This window comes from Penaeus monodon, chromosome 6, assembly GCF_015228065.2.
Source record: "Penaeus monodon isolate SGIC_2016 chromosome 6, NSTDA_Pmon_1, whole genome shotgun sequence".
NCBI lineage: Eukaryota > Metazoa > Arthropoda > Malacostraca > Decapoda > Penaeidae > Penaeus > Penaeus monodon.
In genome coordinates, this window is record NC_051391.1 from 37,315,161 (window position 1) to 37,322,660 (window position 7,500).

Here is a 7,500-nt window from a genome sequence, read left to right on the forward strand (position 1 = left end):
ATATATACAAATGTGTACACACAAACATACACACACACACACACACACACACACACACACACACACACACACACACACATATATATATATATATATATATATATATATATATATATATATTATAAATATGAGGACCAGGACAACAGGAAACCACATGCATTTTTTCATTTATTAAGCTTTCGGACATCAATAACTGTGTCCATCATGAGAATCTGCATTTACAAGAGAGACATATTTGTAAGAACTATGTACTGAATATATAATTACAGCGAAAATAAGAAACACAAGATACAACAGCAACACAAATGATAAAAGTAATAGTCGGGAGAAAATACCAAACACTGAAACAAAATAAGATGTTTTGCTTACGATTATTCTCCATAGGTGGAAAGTGGAGTATGTGACTGTGCCATGTTGGCGTGACGACAGTTTACAAAGATTTGAATGCCTGGATGTCCGTTGTAGGTGGGTGAGGGAGGGGGGAAGGGGGAAGGGGTGACGTGCGCAAATTATTTCAAAGTATAGAGAGTAGTTGAACTCTCATAGTTGTTTATGTTTGGTTTTATTTATTTTTTAATCAATAACGATATCATGTACCAAATGCTAATTGCTTTTAATGACCCCCAAATGTGACATGACCTATCAATAGTATGACCATCACTAAATGGCAATTGCTCCTACATCCCTAGGATGCACCTGCCTGGTGGTAAATGAGTTGTTGTCCTTAAGGGCTAAATACCTGCTTCCTAATCTGGTAATTAACTATTGTGTGCCAACACTTGTAAGCAATATTGGATATCTCGATCAAATTATCATAAAACTCAATCATACATTTTACAAAGACAAGGAAAAGATTATATTTACTTTGTTAGATGTTAGTAATTTAAGTCAATACTAAGTCGCATAGTCTAAGGTGTATATATAACAGAGATATCTCGTATCGGCCTGTACCAGAACCTCATCCCCCGACCCCCTCCTCCTCCCTCAATCTCCTCATCTACCTGAGTCACTCTCCTAATAACAGGAGCCATCCCTAATACACATACACTCACAAGAAAGTTATGCGCCTGTTGCGTAACATAGATAAATTTACTTATGTAGCACAAATTATATGAATATTATAACTATCTGCAGACCTCTTGCATAATTCTGCACATACTATCGTATCCCAAAACGGCGAAGCGCACATACACGCTAAATCAGAGTACACACAATTGTATTGGATATCAAATAGTTCAATCAAAGGATCATAAAAATTTTACGAAGACAATGTGAGAAATGAACTACTTATGCACCAGACAAATTAATATATATTGGAAATAACTATTGTGTGCTACCACTTGTAAGTAACATTAGACCTCAAACATCTCAATCAAAGGATTATAAAACTCGATCACACATTTTATGAAGACAATGAAAATGTAGAGTCGATCATATATTTACTGTGATAGATTTTAGTAATCTAAATCAAGTAGCTAAGTCAATCTCCTCGCAACAACGGCCTCTCCTAATAACAGGAGCCCCCCTCTCCCAGTCGGGTAACATTATACTCAGTTAATCTATTAACAGTCCATTATTCCACAAGAAATAACACAAACTCTATGAATATTAATACTTTCCACAGACCGCTTGTAATACTATGCACATACTATCATGTTCCTGAAAGAATGGATACGCATATAAAAGGGTGGAAAAATATCTATTAACTGGTCATTATTTCACAAGAAATAACATCAATAACATGTATGATAGTACTCCCTAAAGACTTTTTTGTATAGACAGATATACACTAAAACAATATATGTACAAATGTAACCTCTGTGAAATCTTACTTTCTAAAAAATTAATTATATATGATAATTAAGCATAATTGACAACTGCGGTGTAAGGGTGATAAGTCTAGTTGCTTTAACATGCACGCTGAATCCTCTCTCTCCAACATAACTACTAAATTGCCAAGTGGTTTGGGAGAGTTGCCTCTCTTTTGCGCTGACAATCGTTTAAAACACATCTTGATAATGAATTTACCCCTGCTCAAGGCAAATGAATATATTGTAAATAATTATTGCGAGTAATATTATATTAAATATCCCATTCAAAGGAGCACAAAACTGCACTATATATATATATATATATATATATATATATATATATATATATATATATATATATATATATATATATATATAATTGTATTGAGGATTTCCAGTAATTGAATCTGCTAGCTGAGAAAACTGGTTAAAAGGAGGTATATTTGTGATAAGCTTCATCTCCTCCTTATCCCCTAGCCCCCACTCCTAACTACTGATAATTAACCCCCACCCCCTCCCTCTCGTTTCCTCACATACGCAAATCTACAAGAGTGTGTTTCAGGGCCCTACATCAATTTCCTGTGATTGACTCTTATCATTCAACGCAAATTAATATGCGTTAACCCAAAAGATTTCCCCGGAAAAGAATAATCGACCACGAAGACGACCACATATCATAACTAAAGATAACACGAACACAGGCAATTCCAAGCGCACACCTGTAAATGAAAGCAAACATGCATAAATTTTCTGCGTAAATATAAATGTCTCACGTGTTAACATCGATTTTGGCTTCCTGTGTTATGTCGATGTATGAAAAAGATGCCAGCTTTTCAATAATCTGCCCAATCTGTATTACCTCCTTCCCGTAATTTCTATCACCCGTCTACAAGTATACGGAAGGGAAGAGACTACGCGCTGGTAACTTCGTCGGTTACTGTAGTTTCTTACATCAGGAACACTCTCTCTAGCATATATATCTTGCCTCCTTGAAGAAAAGACCTATATTGTAAAATGACACATATAACACAAATACACGTAGAGAGAGAGAAAGAGATTTATGCGCACTGGCCGTCAAGTGTCAGGAAAGTAGCAATAAACAGCGGCAGACGTTAAGAAGGAGGTAATGGCGACGATGGGATGTGGCTGCTAACGGGCATATTATGCCCAGTTTACACTTCTCGACTGCCCTGCATTTGTTTTTCTCCCACCTGCCTACAAATATGTGGTATGAGATGGAGCTAGATAACTAGATTATATTTCGGAGATGGTAAGTCAACCATCGGGGGTATGGTAGTTATCGGAGTATGGTAATTGCCTTTTTCGAGAAATATGCATTCTAGCAGGAGGTTTTAAGTAATACATACTAGTATTTTCTGCAATTTTCCTGGTCAAAGAAAGGTGTGTGTATATGTTAAGAGTGATAATAAATAAAACTTGCCACTCCATCTCTCCGATATGTTCTTTGTGTTAGATATAATTATTCACTATGTCACGCATTGTATGCTTTCAACAGATAAACTGCCTCAGTCTTTCTTCAATGACCTCTTACATGATTAACATGTGCCCCTATCACCTGATACAGGTGATGAAGAAGACACGACGCTGCCCTACTTTGTGAAACAATTTAACCAGGGCGGGGGACTCATGTGATAGAGGAAGGAAATTTTACTTTGAATGGGCGCTCAGGTAAGATCTCTAGATCACTAGAATAACCATTTGGTATTTTTTTGGAGCCCTCACGAAATATAATTTACGTATACTAGAAAGAGCAAATATCTTCATACGTTTTCCTTTTTGCAACAGGACTCTTTTTCAAAACAAAGGATTTTATACAGTAAGAAATAGTGCTAGGATAAACAATACAGCTACATTGCCCTTCTTGTGATAGAACCAATATAATTTTACGTTTATAGGCCAAAAGGCAAAGACAAAGATCAAGTTCGCCTACAGCGGGGATTTTCAACCAAGGGCGAATATACCACAGCCAGTAATCTTTTACATGGCACTCTGCGAAATTCCTACTGGTATTGTTTGATGCATTTTGTTTAATATTTTCTTAAACCAACTTTGCAGTAACTATGTTTTTTTTTCTTGGTTAAAATTATCTCCTGCAAAATGTTAAAAATGAAGTTGGCTACCTTTTCTTGTGCGTCTACATTAGACATTCATGTTTTTCTAAAATAGCAGTAAAGGCGCATATAACGAGGAACAATTCAGTCCGAGGTAAAAATACAGAGAAAGGTTGAAAATCATAGACCTAAACATGGAAATATGTGCAACATTTTGTTCTAAATGGCAAGTTAAAACATTCGTTTGCCAGAAAAAAGAAAAGAAAAAAAAGAAAAAAATCGTGTCAAGTCATAATGAGGGAGAAAAAACGTTTACTTGATTCAGCGAAAGAAAAAATGTCCAAATATTCAAATACAAAGTATATATTGATAGGACATATTTCTGCAGACCAGGAAAACACGTGGTAAAACTGTCAAAGCGTGAACGTAACCCTATCATCTTTAACAAAAGGAGTGTATATGTTACAACAAATAAAGTTTGAGGAATTTACTACTTTGTCTCTCCTGTAACAGTACTGTTTATAAAACAAGAACTGATATACTCCTAAAAGATGATGAGAATTTGATTTGATTTGATAATATGCTGATGTTCTAGGCAATACAGAGACGATGAAAGACTACAGGGAGACGTCAGGGAATGCCTCGAGTCGTCACCAGCTATTGTTCTCGCTGACATACTACGATGATATACGGGCGAAACGAGGGAAAGTACTCGCCTCCGTTCGTGAAGAACTGTATACTTAATGAGTATCTCCTGGAAATCGTACCCTTCAGTCCTCTGACCAAGCTAGATTCTAGTGTTCCAGATAAGTACTCGTAGGACAGAATGGCGCGCGTCAATTACTGCCCTTCGCAGCACATACTTTTAAACACCTGTTCATTACGCTAGGTCTCCGTCTGCCTACTCTCTCTATCAGACATGTCATTAACTTCTGGTCGGTGCCTCTTACTCCCTCGCCTAAGGGCAATTGTGATTTTATCGTGGACAAATAAAAGAAAATAATGATTATCATGAATATAACTATAATAAGACTTCACACGATGGTGTTGCTCTTAGCTATATGAAGCTTGGAGGTACCTTGTGAAGAAAACAAAAGGATTTTATAAAACCTGAAAACTAATAACTCGTTTGTGATTGCACTACACGATAAACTCTAATATATATATATATATATATATATATATATATATATATATATATATATATATATATATATATATATAATAAACCTTTTTTCTGTTTACCTGCAGAATCCACACCAGGTGAGGCGCGAGAGCTGGGATGAGGGTGACGGGGGCACCTGGGCCGACGTGGACTAACACTTCCCTCACTAACTGGAGGGATACTGTCCTCACTCCCGTTTCACACCAGCCTTCGTGGGTAGTGTTGCCTTGGGGAAGGAAGTATGGGGGCAGTGAATTATTATATCCGTGATTCTGCATGTCTGTCTGTCTCTGTCTTTTTCTTTCTCCCTCGCTCTGTTATGCTCTCTCTCTCTCTCTCTCTCTCTCTCTCTCTCTCTCTCTCTCTCTCTCTCTCTCTCTTTCTTGCTCTCAATGTGTGTTTGCGTGCGTATGTGTATGTACATACATAAAAAGAATATATATAATACCTGTAAAATGTATACTAAAAATATTTGGGGGGGGGGTGAATGGATTCGCCTACGGCATATGATATGAAACTGACAGTAACAAACAGCCATAACCTCAATTAAACAGCTGATGATAATATCCCAAGAGTAATTTATGACCTAACGCTACGCCATTATTTATACTAAAGTAAAAGAATAAGATCTGTCAGTGCCGATAGTCATCAGTAATCCGAATGTTATTGCTATCCCCTCTAACCATATACTATTTTCATATATATATCGTGCGAACAGTTTTGTTTTGTTTTAATTCTATTGCAGTTTTGAAACAAATATATATATATATATATATATATATATATATATATATATATATATATATATATATATATATATATATATATATATATATATATATATATATATATATATATATATATATTACGATCAGGTGTTTCGGGGAAAAATACTATTTTATCATGCAAGGCCGTACTGAGAACCTCGGGGATGAGCAACCAAGTGGCGTGGAAGAGGAAGTGTGTGGGTCGTACTCTGAGTGATTCGCTCGTTAGCTGGACGGGAGGGTGAAGGTGCGCTTGGGTCTGTATGTTCATACACTACACTCTTTGAAAATAAATACAGACATGCATACATAGAGACATACGTACATACTTATACTTACATATGTAACTATCTATATGTTCATATATATATATATATATATATATATATATATATATATATATATATATATATATAAATATATATATATATATACATACACACACATATATATATATACGTATACATAATATATATATATAATATATATATATATATATATATATATATATATATCTATATATGTATATGTGTGTGTGTGTGTGTGTGTGTGTGTGTGTGTGTGTGTGTGTGTGTGTGTGTGTGTGTGTGTGTGTGTGTGTGTGTGTGTGTGTGTGTGTGTGTGTGGGGTGTGTGTGTGGTGTGTGTGTGTGTGTGTGTGTGGTGTGTGTGTGTGTGTGTGTGTGTGTGTGTGTGTGTGTGTGTGTGTGTGTGTGTTCAGTAATACATGCTATCTATATGGATACATACACATACGTATCTACAGTATATCTGGTTATATATCTGCTTTCCATTTTCATGCCCAACTTTATCTATATACCTATCTGTGAATGTGTGTGCGTTTATATAAAATAATACAATATATAATAATATAATATATAATAATATAATATAAATGTATATATATATACACACATATATATACATATATACATACACGCACACACACACACACACACACACACACACACACACACACACACACACACACACACACACACACACACACACACACACACACACACACACACACACGTATATATATAAAAGAAAAAAGAGAGAATATATTCTTAAAAGAATTAAATAAGCATAGATATAAAGTAAACGAAGTAGAAGCCAGGATGAGGAAGCAAAAGGTGGAAGAAAAAGTGGAAGAAGCAATCAAAATACACGAAACAATAGGGATGGAAAAGGAAAACTGCAAACATTCCAACCTAAGAAGATCACAGCTGGCAACTGCCTGTGTTACGAAAGTCAAGGGAAACTATCGTGGGACAAAACGTGGCAAAATACACAATGAAACACCCAGGAAGAGATGGAGAGGCAGCTCATAGACACGCCAGAACAAAAATCCTTACCGATCCCTATGCGAGGATCATAACAAATGAACTGAGGTCCCTTGAAGAGCACAAGGATATGGATAGAAAAAAGGTGAGCAAAAGTAAAACGCTGCTAGAACTTGATGCAGGAACTGAAACGCAACATGCACCAGTGAATCCAATCCTGACCCTCCTGTAGAAAGTGTAGGTCTCAGGGACGATCATATTTGATAGGAAGATGAGCTCGTTATAAACGGGAAGGCGGGTGACAGTAAACTAAAAGGGATTACTTTAACGGTATTAGGCATAAAGCGAGACCCTATAGTGAAACTAAAGGATACTGAGACTGCAACAAAAACTATTAGCA

At 35.9% G+C, this 7,500-nt stretch overlaps 1 pseudogene; it reads right to left on the reverse strand.

Annotated features, from left to right (window-relative positions):
• Nucleotides 1-7,500, reverse strand: part of LOC119573970 — a 33,622-nt pseudogene that overhangs the window by 2,853 nt on the left and 23,269 nt on the right.